The sequence below is a fragment of the Pongo pygmaeus genome, chromosome 1, assembly GCF_028885625.2.
Source record: "Pongo pygmaeus isolate AG05252 chromosome 1, NHGRI_mPonPyg2-v2.0_pri, whole genome shotgun sequence".
NCBI classification, from domain to species: Eukaryota; Metazoa; Chordata; class Mammalia; order Primates; family Hominidae; genus Pongo; species Pongo pygmaeus.
The window spans coordinates 13,909,236-13,923,298 of NC_072373.2; the positions used below are offsets into that span (position 1 = coordinate 13,909,236).

Below are 14,063 nucleotides of genomic sequence, written 5' to 3' on the forward strand. Positions count from 1 at the left end.
TAGTAGTCTCATACTCCTCAGCAAGCTCCTGTTTGATCTGTCTGGTGCTTAGGGGTAACCCTGAGGCAGAGGCCACAGGTAGTGGTGGCAGAGATGACACCTGAGGGCTCACAGGTGGCAGGTCCCACAGTGGGCAAGACTGGCTTGACCTGATGGGGTCCCCTTCAGATGGAGAGAGGCACTCTGGCTTGTATCTGTGTGGCCTGTCTTCTAGTCCCTGGGGATGCAGCTTTCTCTCCCTATGGTGTGGGCCCAGATGAGTAGGCTGTTTTGTAGTCTGCTGGTAAGGAAGCCACAATAGCAATGGCAGTGGAAAGGGCAGCCAAGGAGGTGGTGCCCGTAGGCACCAGCGGGAAGAGGTAGGGGCCCTGGGAGTTGTGTGAAAGTGGGTAGGACCCTTGAGAGGAGGAAAAAAGAGAGTTAGAAGAAGAGACCGCGGGAGGTAGGGGGCAACTGGGGCCTGCTTGGCTGTAGAACATCTGACTGTGAGATGGGGCCAGGTATGCTGGCCCTGATGGGTAGAGCCAAAGAGACCCTAGGGAGGAACACATGGCATAAGAGTGTGCATTGGCCAGGCACTGTGGCTCACGCCTGTAATCCCAGCACTTTGGGAGGCCGAGGTGGGTGGATCACCTGAGGTCAGGAGTTCATGACCAGCCTGGCCAACATGGTGAAACCCTGTCTTTACTAAAAATACAAAAATTAGCCGCTCGTGGTGGTGCGCGCCTGTAATCCCAGGAACTTGGGAGGCTAAGGCAGAAGAATCACTTGAACCTAGGAGGTGGAGGTTGCAGTGAGCCAAGATAGTGCCACTACTGCACTCCAACCTGGGTGACAAAAGTGAAACTCCGTCTCAAAAAAAAAAAAAAAAAAAAAGAGTGTGCATGATATGGGGCTACAGCTCTCCAGGTGGTGGGGAAATGCTCCAGGTGGAGGGGGCCTGGAGCTTCCACAGTGTTGCTGCTGGTGGTGATGGTGATGTGTTGGGGGTGATGTGGGCAGTGGATTGGCCTCCAGGAGGAGGAAGCCTAAGAGGCTGCCATAGGGAGGAGGTTGTGGGGGACTCTGGCTCCACACAGCCTGGGCTGGAAGAGAAGATTGAGTATACTTGGGGGGCTGATTGGGGACAGAGAGGCTTGTTGCAAGAGGGAAGGAGTGGGGATACCTGGGCAATGCCTGGGAAGCAGGGTACTAGGAGGCAGAGGAAGAGGAGGAAGAACAGGAAGAGGAGGCTGCCGCAGAGCTGCTACTAGAGCATGAATAAAGAAACCTCAGTGGGGCGGAAGAAGAGGAAGCAGGGAGCGGGGGCAGAGGGTGGGCTGAGGGAGCCAGAGTCAAGTCGTTCTCTGGGCCAGGAGGAAACCCTCCCATTCCCTGCCCCATGGCACAGGGAGAGGACAGATGCTCTCTCCCTGTGCCACAGGGCAGGGGCCCCGGGCCTGGAGGAGAAGACAATGTGTTGGGGTTTTTTGTTTGTTTTGCTTTCTGTGAGACAGATTCTAGATTTGTATCTCAGGCTGGAGTGCAGTGCCACTATCTTGGCTCACTGCAGCCTCTGCCTCCTGGGTTCAAGTGATTCTCCTGCCTCAGCCTCCCGAGTAGCTGGGGCTACAAATGTGCACCACCACGCCTGGCTATTTTTATATTTTTAGTAGAGACGGGGTTTCACCATGTTGGCCAGGCTGGTCTCAAACTACTGACCTCAAGTGATCCTCCTGTGTTGTCCTCCCAAAGTGCTGGGACTACAGTAGTGAGCCACCATGCCCAGCTGCTGAGGCATTGTTGAGGGGGCTTGGGCAGATGGGGGAGGCAGGTTTGGTGCCACATGGGGGAAGGTGGTTGGTGGTGAAGCAGAGGATAGGTTCCCATTACCCATTGGAGTGTTAGACATCTTTGTTGGGGGAGCACCACCAACACGAGCTTGATACTGAAATGTGGGTAGTGCATGCGGGGTGCTGCTTATTCCTACCAGGGGCCCCAATGAATGAGGCAGCCCCTAACCCCTTGGGACCCACTGGGGGTCCAGATACAACTCCCCCACCAGTCGCCTCACCAGGGTAGAGCTGTGGGTGAGGGTGACGGACCCCAGGAGGGGTCAAGGCTTGTCTTGAACTTTTGGGCTCAAATGATCCTCCCACTTTGGCCTCCCAAAGTGTTAGGATTACAGGCATGAGCCACCGTACCTGGCCAGTAATTTTACTTTTGATAAACCCCAAACAGGAAACAATTCAAATGGCTATCAAAAGATGAATGAATAAATTGTCATATATTCATAGACGGAATTCTCCTCCACAATACAAGGGAGTGAATGGAGGATCTATGCAACAACATGTATGAATCTCAAAATAATTATGCTAAGTATAAAAAAAAAAAAACAAATAGCCGGGCGTGGTGGCTCACACCTGTAATTCCAGCACTTTGGGAGGCCCAGGCAGGCCGATCACTTGAGGTCAGGAGTTCCAGACCAGCCTGGCCAATATGGTGAAACCCCATCTTTACTAAAAATACAACAATCAGCTGGGCATGGTGGCTCTCGCCTGTAGTCCCAGCTACTCAGGAGGCTGGGGCAGGAGAATCCCTTGAACCCAGGAGGTGGAGGTTGTAGTGAGCCAAGATTGCGCCATTGTACTCCAGCCTGGGCGTCACAGCGAGACTCTGTCTCAAAAAAAAAAAAAAAAGCAAAACACTGAGAGGTTATTTTGAATGGGTTGTGAAACTGAAAGGGGTGAATGGGATGACTCTAAATAATGGTCTAGGACCCATCTCCTCTGTGTTAGGCTGTTCTTGTGTTGTTATAAAGAAATACTTGGCCAGGCATGGTGGCTCACGCCTGTCATCCCAGCACTTTGAGAGGCTGAGGCAGGCTGATCACCTGAGGTCAGGAGTTTGACACCAGCCTGGCTAACATGGCGAAACCCCGCCTCTACTAAAAATACAAAAATTAGCCGGGCATGGTGGCGCACATCTGTAGTTCCAGCTACTTGAGAGGCTGAGGCAGGAGAATGGCTTGAACCAGGGAGGCAGAGGTTGCAGTGAGCCGAGATCACGCCACTGCACTCCAGCCTAGGTGATTGAGCAAGACTTCATCTCAAAAAAATAAAAAACAAAAATAAACAAATAAACATTTGAGGCTGGGTAATTTCTAAAGAAAAGATATTTAATTCGTTCATGGTTCTGGACAGTACAAGAAGCGTGATGCTGGCATATCCTTCTGGTGAGGGCCTCAGCAAGCTTACAATCGTGGTGGAGGGCAAAGGGGGAGCAGGTGTGTCACATGGCAAAAGCCAGAGCAAGAGAAAGCTAGTGGGGAGGTGCCACATACTTTTAAATAACTGGATCTCCCATGAACTAACTGAGGGAGAACTAACTTATCACCAAGAGGATGGTGTCAAACTATTAATGAGGGATCCACCCCTATGATAGAATCACCTCCCACACTAGGCTCTACCTTCAACACTGGAGATTACATTTCAACATGAGATTTGGAGGGAAAAAATATCCAAACCCTATCACCCTTCATTTTTGCATCTAACGTCTGGAACCTGTGGCTTCCTCCACCTTATCTCAGCTCCCCCCAAAATTTTCTGAACTCTTACCCGTTTGCTGTAACTTCCTTGATCATAAATACAAGAGTCCAATCCAATACAACCGAAACCTCTTCTGAATTTTTTTTTTCAGATGGAGTCTCACTCTGTCACCCAGGCTGGAGTGAAGTGGCATGATCTCGGCTCACTGCAACCTCCACCTCCTGGGTTCAAGCAATTCTACTCCTCAGCTTCCTGTGTAGCTGGGATTACAGGCACGCACCAGCACACCCGGCTAATTTTTGTATTTTTAGTAGAGATGGGATTTCGCCGTGTTGGCCAGGCTGGTTTTGAACTCCTGACAGGTGATCTGCCTCCCTCAGCCTCCCAAAGTGGTGGGATTACAGGCGTGAGCCACCACGCCTGGCATTTTTTTTTTTTTTTTTTTGAGACAGGGTCTCACTCCATTGCCCAGGCTGTAGTGAAGTAGCATGATCTTAGTTCACTGCAACCTCTGCCTCCCAGGTTCAAGCCATTCTCCAGCTTCAGCCTCCCTAGCAGCTGGGACTACAGGCATGTTCCACCACACTTAATTTTTTTTTTTTTTTTTTTTTTTTGGTAGAGACAGGACTTCACCATGTTGCCCAGTCTGGTCTCAAACTCCTGAGCTCAAAGTGATCGCTGGCCTGGGCCTCCCAAAGGGCTGGGATTGCAGGCGTGAGCCATCTCACCCAGCCTTCCGCATTCTATTGTTTCATCTTTTCGTATTGTGCATTAGATCTACAGAGTACTCTGCAGGCAGTTAAGTTATAAAATGGTGAGGAAATAGCTCCAATCTCCATATCTCTTTCTTTGGCACAACTGAAGTCAGAGTTGGGGTGGGGTTAGACTGGACTCGTCCCCATCAATTTCAGCATATTTTCATCCAATGTACAGGCAGCGGGCCCTGCCTTTTGATACCCTCTTCCTTACCACTGCCAAAATGAAAAGAAACAAAACAATACCCACTTGAGACAGACTTTAAGGTGGCCCATGACCCCTGCCTCTGGGTATTCAGCCCCGTATAATCCCCTAATCCCCTTTCCTTGAGTGTGGGCAGGGTCTGTGACTTGCTTTTAACCAATAGACAATGATAAAAATAATGGGATGTCATTCCTATGATTACATTTTTATAAGACTGTCTTGTTAGCTGCCTGGCACTAGAGCCTGCCTCTCTCTCTCTGTGGGTCTCTGTCTTTCTTCCTAGCTTCCAGGAAGCAATCTACTAAGAATCCTACAGCTGAAAGCAAATGAATTCTACCAAGCCGAGGGAGCCTGAAATTGGATCCTTCCCTGCTAAAGCCTCTGAGGAGAACCCAGATCTGGCTGACACCTGGATTGCAGCCTGTGACTCTGAAGCAGAGAACCCAGTTCTGCCTCTCTCTTCCATTTTGAAGGGCAGTCTTGCAGTCTCTGCATTTTAGTCTCTCTTCTTTTTTTTTTTTTTTTTTTTTGAGACAGAGTCTTGCTCTGTCGCACAGGCAAGAGTGCAGTGGCACGATTTTGGCTCACTGCAACCTCTGCTTCCCAGATTCCAGCGATTCTCCCACCTCAGCCTCCCTAGTAGCTGGGATTACAGGTGTGCACTGCCATGCCTGGCTACTTCTTGCATTTTTAGTAGAGGTTTTGCCATATTGGCCAGGCTGGTTTCGAACTCCTGACCTCAAGCGATCTGCCTGCCTAAGCCTCTCAAAGTGCTGGTTTTACAAGCATAAGCCACCACGCCTGGCCAAGAAATTTCTTGAAATTTCTTATTCACTAACATGGATCATGATTAGCCCTTCCCATTCTCAATTATATTTTGCTGTATTAACCTTTTTATTCTTTTACTTTCCTTTTAGTGTTCTCTGAAAAGGGAGAAAAAAATAACACACGCTCAGTCCAGCATCCTGAAGAGAATGTATATTCTTCCTCTACCTCCATCTTGCAAGACTAGCAGAAAATTTGATCTCAATCAGTTTTGGGTCCTTTTTAATTCTCATAGTTACATCAGCTTCTAGGAGATTTTAGAGGTGGCCAGGGGCATCTCATCTTTGGGTCATAGAAGCCATTGGCAGGTTTATTTATTTAATTATTTATTTCTGAGACAGAGTCTCGCTCTGTTGCCCAGGCAAGAGTGCAGTGGTACGATCTTGGTTCACTGCAACCTTCACCTCCTGGGTTCAAGCCATTCTTGTGCCTCAGCCTCCTGAATAGCTGGGATTACAGGTGTGTGCCACCATGCTTGGCTAACTTTATTTTATTTTATTTTTTTGAGATGGAATCTCACTCCGTAGCCCAGGCTGGAGTGCAGTGGCTCGATCTTGGCTCACTGTAACCTCCACCTCCTGGGTTCAAGCAATTCCCCTGCCTCAGCCTCCCAAATAGCTGGGATTACAGGCATGCACCACCACACCTGGCTAATTTTTGTATTTTTAGTAGAGGCGGGGTTTCACCATGTTGGCCAGGCTGGTCTCAAACTCCTGACCTCAAGTGGTTCACCCACCTCAGCCTCTCAAAGTGCTAGAATTACAGGCATGAGCTACTGTGCCCAGCCCCTGGCTAACTTTTGTATTTTTAGTAGAGACAGGGTTTTACCATGTCACCATGTTGACCAGGCTAGTCTTGAACTCTTTTTTTGTTTGTTTTTTTCTTTTATTTATTTATTCATTTATTTTTCATTATTATTATTTTTTCGTCTCAAACTCCTGACCTCAGGTGATCTACCCGCCTCGGCCTCCCAAAATGCTGGGATTACAAGTGTGAGCCAGCAGATCCAACCTTTTTTTTTTTTTTTTTTTTTTTTTTCTGGAGCCAGTGTCTTACCCTGTTGCCCAGGCTGGAATGCAGTGTTGTAATTTTGGCTCACTGCAGCCTCAACCTCCTGGGCTCAAGCAATCCTCCCACCTCAGCCTCCCGAGTAGCTGGGACTACAGGCACTTGCCATCACGCTTGGCTAATTTTTAAATTTTTTTGTAGAGACAAGATCTCACTATATTGCCCAGGGTGGTCTCCATCTCCTGACCTCAAGCAATCTTCCCGCTTTGGCCTTCAAGTAGCTGGGACCACAGGTGTGCATCATTATGCCTGGCTTTTATTTATTTATTTATTTTTTTTTTTTAGAGACAAGGTCTCACTATGTTGCCCAGTCTGGTCTTGAATTCCTGGGCTCAAGCTATCCTTCCCTCTTCAGCATCCCAAAGTGCTGGAATTACCAGCATGGGAGCCATCTTGCCTAGCCAAAGCTGTTTCAAAAAAAAGAAAACCTGGGCACAGTGGCTCACACCTGTAATCCCAGCACTTTCGGAGGCTGAGGCGGGTGGATCACCTGAGGTCAGGAGTTCGACACCAGCCTGATCAACATGGAGAAACCCTGTCTCTACTAAAAATACAAAAAATTAGCCGGGCATGGTGGCACATGCCTATAATCCCAGCTACTCAGGAGTCTGAGGCAGGAGAATTGCTTGAACCCGGGAGGCGGTGGTTGTGGTGAGCTGAGATCGTGCCATTGCAATCCAGCCTGGGCAACAAGAGCGAAACTCCATCTCAAAAAAGAAAAGAAAAAAATACTCCTATACGTGGCATGCCAGGATCAGTGCTGAGGCCCCTTCTTTTCTTTCTTACGCAATATCTCTAGGTAACCTATCCAATCCTGGGCTCAACTGATCACCAATGATCCACAAATCTAACTTCAGCCTTGCTTGAATCTCCCCTGAATCTAGCCTGTGCACGCAGTGACATTTCCTTCTGGATGCTTGATAGGCAGCTCTAATTTCCCCCTAATACCTACCCCTTCCCTGTCTTCCTAAGTCTGATTTATGATTTATCACCATCTACTCAGTTTCTTATAAAAAATCTAAAGAACATCCTTGACTCCTCTTTCCATTAAATCTACATCCTATCCACCAGTAATTCATATAAACTCCACTTTCTAAATAATCCCCAATTCAACTACTTCATACCATGTTCTCTGCTACCATCATCTCTCACTGGACACTCAAACACCCTCCTAATTGGTTTCCTTACCTCCTCTTCTGACTCTCTGTAGTCCATCATCCACTCAGATGCCAGGATGATCTTTTATAAAGGTAATTCAGATCTAGTTACTCCCCCTTCTTTTTTCTTTTCTTTTCTCTCTTCTTTCCTTTCTTTCTTTCTTTTCTTTTTTTTTTTTTTGACAGAGTCTTGCTCTGTCACCCAGGCTGGAGTACAATGGCCCAATCTTAGCTCACTGCAACTTCCGCCTCCTGGGTTCAAGCAATTCTCCTGCCTCAGCCTCCGGAGTAGCTGGGATTACAGGGGCACGCCACCACACCTGGCTAATTTTTTGTATTTTTAGTAGAGACAGGGTTTCACCATGTTAGCCAGGCTGGTCTCAAACTCCTGACCTCATGATCCGCCTGCCTCAGCCTCCCAAAGTGCTGAAATTACAGGTGTGAGCCACTGCGCCTGGCCTTTACTCCCCTTCTTCTTTTTTTTTCTTTTTTGAGATGGAGTTTCACTCTTATTGCCCAGGCTGGAGTGCAATGGCGCGATCTTCCCTCACTGCAACCTCTGCCTCCTGGGTTCAAGTGATTCTCCTGCCTCAGCCTCCCAAGTTTCTGGGATTACAGGCATGTGCTACCACAGCCAGCTAATTTTGTATTTTTAGTGGGGATGAGGTTTCACTATGTTGGTCATGCTGGTCTTGAACTCATGACCTCAGGTGTCGAACTCATGACCTCAGGTGGTCCACCCACCTTGGCCTCCCAAAGTGCTGGGATTACAGGCATGAGCCACGGCACCTGGCCTTACTCATTTTCTTAAAACCATCCATCGGCTTCAAGTTGCAGTTAGTTTTAAAACCTAAAGTCTGGCTGAGCGCAGTGGCTCACGCCTGTAATCCCAGCACTTTGGGAGGCCGAGGCAGGTGGATCACCTGGGGTCAGGAGTTTGAGACCAGCCTAGCCAATGTAGTGAAACCCCGTCTCTACTAAAAATATAAAAAGTAGCCGGGTGTGGTGGCAGGTGCCTGTAATCCCAGCTACTCGGGAGGCTGAGGCAGCAGAATTGCTTGAACCCGGGAGGCAGAGGTTGCAGTGTGCCAAGATCACGCCACTGCACTCCAGCCTGGGGGACAAGAGTGAGACTTCATCTCAAAAAAAAAAAAAAAAAAAAAAACCAACCTAAAGTCCTTTCTATGATTTACAAATTCCTACACAATCTAATACCTACGTTGCTTTGTACATATTGGCACCATTCTTTCCCACCTTATGACCTTTGTTGGCTATTCCTTTGGTTTCAATTGTTCTTTACTAGGATTGCGGTATAGCTAATTTCTTATCATTCAGAGCTCAGCTTAAATGCTACTCCCTCAGAGGTCTTCTCCGGATACCCAATGTAAGTAGCCACTCTTAAAATTATCTGCTTAGCATTTATTGTTGGTTTTCTCATTTACTGGTGCCTTTTTAAAATTTCAATATTTGAATAGATGACACGTTCACATGCTTCCAAAAAATGAAAAGTAATAAATAGGTATACAATGAGAAGTCTCTCTTGCTCCTCCTACCTCCTAGTCCTCTGTCTCCCAGGTCCTACCCCTAGATATTTTGTGCAAATATTTTTCTTTTTTTTTTTTTGAGACGGAATCTTACTCTGTCTCCCAGGCTGGAGTGCAGTGGCACATTCTCGGCTCACTGCAACCTCTGCCTCCCGGGTTCAAGCAATTCTCCTGCCTCAGCCTCCTGAGTAGCTGGGATTACAGGCGTTAGCCATCACACCTGGCTAATTTTTGTATTTTTAGTAGAAACAGGGTTTCACCATATTGGTCAGGTTGGTCTCGAACTCCTGACCTCGTGATCTGCCCGCCTTGGCCTCCCAAAGTGCTGGGATTACAGGCGTGAGCCACCACGCCCAGCTTTTTCCTTCTTTCTTTCTTTCTTTTTTTTTTTTTTTTTTTGAGACAGAGTCTTGGTCTGTTTCTCAGGCTGAAGTGCAGTGGTGCAATCTTGGCTCACTGCAACCTCTGCCTTCTAGGTTCAAGTAATTCTGCTGCCTCAGCCTCCCAAATAGCTGGGACTACAGGCGCGTGCCACCACGCCCGGCTATTTTTTTGTATTTTTAGTAGAGATGGGGTTTCACCATGTTGGCCAGGCTGGTCTCAAACTCCTGACCTGGTGATTTGCCCACGTTGGCCTCCCAAAGTGCTGGGATTACAGGCGTGAGCCACCGCTTCTGGCCTTATTTTTTTTTTCACAAATAGTAACTTACTATATAATCTCTTATAGAATCTTGTGCTTTCTTTTTGTCTTCATGTAGCTGGGAGATCTGGCTAACTTATTATTTATTTATTTATTTGAGACAGAGTTTTGCTCTTGTCGCCCAGGCTGGAGTGCAGTGGCATCATCTCAGCTCACTGCAACCTCCACCTCCCAGGTTCAAGTGATTCGCCTGCCCTAGCCTCCCGAGTAGCTGGGATTATAGGCATGCGCCACCATGTCTGGCTAATTTTGTATTTTTAGTAGAGACAGGGTTTCTCCATGTTGGTCAGGCTGGTCTTGAACTCCCGACCTCAGGTGATCCGCCTGCCTTGGCCTCCCAAAGTGCTGGGATTATAGGCTTGAGCCACCACGCCCAGCTTTTTCCTTCTTTCTTTCTTTTGTTTTTGTTTTTTTTTTGAGACAGAGTCTTGGTCTGTTTCTCAGGCTGAAGTGCAGTGGTGCAATCTTGGCTCACTGCAACCTCTGCCTTCTAGGTTCAAGTAATTCTGCTGCCTCAGCCTCCCAAATAGCTGGGACTACAGGCGCGTGCCACCACGCCCGGCTATTTTTTTGTATTTTTAGTAGAGATGGGGTTTCACCATGTTGGCCAGGCTGGTCTCAAACTCCTGACCTGGTGATTTGCCCACCTTGGCCTCCCAAAGTGCTGGGATTACAGGCGTGAGCCACCGCTTCTGGCCTTATTTTTTTTTTCACAAATGGTAACTTACTATATAATCTCTTATAGAATCTTGTGCTTTCTTTTTGTCTTCATGTAGCTGGGAGATCTGGCTAACTTATTATTTATTTATTTATTTGAGACAGAGTTTTGCTCTTGTCGCCCAGGCTGGAGTGCAGTGGCATCATCTCAGCTCACTGCAACCTCCGCCTCCCAGGTTCAAGTGATTCGCCTGCCCTAGCCTCCCGAGTAGCTGGGATTATAGGCATGCGCCACCATGTCTGGCTAATTTTGTATTTTTAGTAGAGACAGGGTTTCTCCATGTTGGTCAGGCTGGTCTTGAACTCCCGACCTCAGGTGATCCGCCTGCCTTGGCCTCCCAAAGTGCTGGGATTATAGGCTTGAGCCTCTGCACCCAGCCTGACTAATTTATTAGTAGGATTTTAGATAGTTCAGAGTACAATAGGAGGGCAGGAGAACCAGGTTCAGGTTCAAGACAAAGAACTGAGACAAAGAACCACAGCAACAGATACCATTTGGCCAACATATGCTGCCAGATAAGTGAAGCGTTTTCTCCACTCAAGAATCTCCTTGGAGACAGTCCAACTGGCCAAGATTAGGTCATGTATCCAACCTTTGACTGTACAGGTCACTGAGAGGAAACATATAACAATGTCCTAATACCCCTTGGCTTCTGTATGGGTTACTTTGGCTGTGCCCAAGTGGGGAGAGGTAATTCACCAAAAGGAAATTAAACTGTGATTAGGAAGAATTAGGATGGGAGAATAGCCAATAAACAAGGGTATTAATAGTACCTACAGAGTTCATGCCTTTTTATGCATTAAGTATACCTTTTATATATTAAGTACATATTTAGTAAAACAAAAAAAAAATCTAGGTCAACAGTAGAGGTCCAAGAATATTGTTTTTCTTTTAAAGGACGTGGTACATTATTTGAATTGGAAAAATCCTGCCACGAATCCATGTTAAAGAGATATTTTCCAGCTGCCTTACTATGAAGTCAGCGTCTCACCAGCAGAGGGCAATTGGTCTGTAAGGCATAACAAAAAGACCTTGTATTAAGTCAGTCATAGCCTTTGAAAGGCCATTAGTTAACCAAAGGCCATATTTAAGTTTTGCTTTGTAAGGTCTCTACGAAATACTTAGCTAAGGCCATTCTCTTACTCATTTTCTATCTGGGTGAAGGGGATTGGTTTGTTTCTTTAGTTACATTGTTATTTATTATAGACATTTTGATTTGGAGAGGTCTTCAGTAAGAAATTACAACTTTAAGTTAGAGATACAGCAAATTTAATGAGTGGCTAGGGAAACATGTCAGACATATTATGAATACAGGCATGAATGTGAGAACTTGTAGGATATCTTTTTTTTTTTTTTTTGAGACAGAGTCTCGCTCCGTTGCCCAGGCTGGAGTGCAATGGCGCCATCTTGGCTCACTGCAACCTCCACCTCCTGGGTTCAAGGGATTCTCCTGCCTCAGTCTCCTGAGTAGCTGGGACTACAGGCATGCGCCACCACACTCGGCTAATTATTGTATCTTTAGTAGAGATGGGGTTTCGCCATGTTGGCCATGGTGGTCTTGAACTCCTGACTTCAAGGGATGCACCTGACAGGGACATGCAGGAGCAACTGGCTAATTTTTTTATTTCTATTTTTTGTGGAGATGAGGTTTCTTCATGTTGCCTAGGTTGGTCTTGAACTCCTGGCCTCCAGCAATCTTTCTGCCTCGGCCTCCCAAAATGCTGGGATTACAGGCTTGAGCCACTGCACCCAGCTGGATATCTTTAGTTAAGAATGAATAGATAGGGTTAGGTGAAGTAAACGCTATTAAGGAATGATGGGAGATAAGACGGGAAGCAGATTATAGAGAGCTTTGACAATGAACCTAAAGTGTTTGTCCTATAAAGGATTTTTGAACAGAGGTATTCAACATAAAAAGCAGTAATATTAATCTGGCAGTTTTGTGCAAGATGGGCTGAAAAAACAGATCCAGTAAGTCAGGAAACATTAATTGTCCATATATGCTATGTCATTCCAAGCCAGCTGGGAATTACTGGTGTGATCTTTGGTTTGTTGCAGCAGTCACTAGCTAAATAATATATTCCTATTGGAGCCATGATGTGACACAGGAAATTGCATCAAATTCTTCCAACTTCTTCATTAAATTGATACTCATAGGTGACTTTCAGTCTCAATAAATTGAGAATTTCTCCCAATATTAATGACATTCTCACGGTGCTGGATCCTTTCTTGCCTTCCTCTGAACTATCAGAATTTATATTCATATTTTTCTTAATCGTTATAATACTGTCTTAAATTGTATATATTTTATCTTTAGTGCTAATTTATCCAATGCTACAATTTTATTTTAATTTAATTTACTTTTTTTTTTTGAGGCGGAGTCTCGCTCTGTCGCCCACGCTGGAGTGCAGTGGCGCCATCTTGGCTCAATGCACGCTTTGCCTCCCAGGTTCACGCCATTCTCCTGCCTCAGCCTCCCGAGTAGCTGGGACTACAGGCGCCCACCACCACGCCCAGCTAATTTTTTGTATTTTTAGTAGAGACGGGGTTTCACCGTGTTAGACAGGATGGTCTCGATATCCTGACCTCATGATCCGCCCGCCTCCGCCTCCCAAAGTGCTGGGGTTACAAGCGTGATGGGGTTACAAGCGTGAGCCACCGCACCGGGCCTAATTTTTATTATTTTTTTTTTGAGACAGAGTTTTGCTCTTGTTGCCCAGGCTGGAGTGCAATGGCAAGATCTCAGCTTACCCCAACCTCTGCCTCCCGGGTTTGAGCGATTCTCCTGCCTCAGCCTCCGAGTAGCTGGGATTACAAGGCAAGCACCACTACGCCCGGCTAATTTTGTATTTTTAGTAGAGGTGGGGTTTCTCCATGTTAGGCTGGTCTCAAATTCCTGACCTCAGGTGATCCACCCGCCTCGGCCTCCCAAAGTGCTGGAATTACAGGCGTGAGACACCGCGTCTGGCCATTTGTTTGCTTTTTTTTTTTTTGAGACGGAGTCTCGCTCTGTCACCCAGCCTGGATGGAGTACAGTGGCATGATCTTGGCTCACTGCAACCTCCGCCTCCCAGGTTCAAGCAATTCTTGTCTCAGCCTCCCGAGTAGCTGGGATTACAGGCGTGAACCACCATGCCTGGCTAATTTTTGTATTTTTAGTAGAGACGGGGTTTCACCATGTTGGTCAGGCTGGTTTTGAACTCCCGACCTCAACTGATCCACCCACCTCGGCCTCCCAAAGTCCTGGGATTACAGGCATGAGCCACTGTGCCCGGCTTAAATGCTACATTTTATTTTGATCCACTCTCTTTTTTTTTTTTTTGAGACAGAGTCTTGCTCTGTTGCCCAGCTGGAGTGCAGTGGTGCAATCTTGGCTCAGTGCCACCTCTGCCTCCTGGGTTCACGCGATTCTTCTGCCTCAGCCTCCTGAGTAGCTGGGACTACAGGTATGCACCACTATGCCCGGCTAATTTTTGTATTTTTAGTAGAGATGGGGTTTCACCATATTGGTTAGGGTGGTCTCGAACTCCTGACCTCCAGATCCGCCCGCCTCGGCCTCCCAAA

General features: G+C 47.0%; 1 pseudogene; it reads right to left on the reverse strand.

Annotated features, from left to right (window-relative positions):
* Positions 1 to 239: 239 nt before the first annotated feature.
* On the reverse strand, positions 240 to 7,595 carry LOC129017452 (atrophin-1-like; annotated as a pseudogene).
* Positions 7,596 to 14,063: the final 6,468 nt, after the last annotated feature.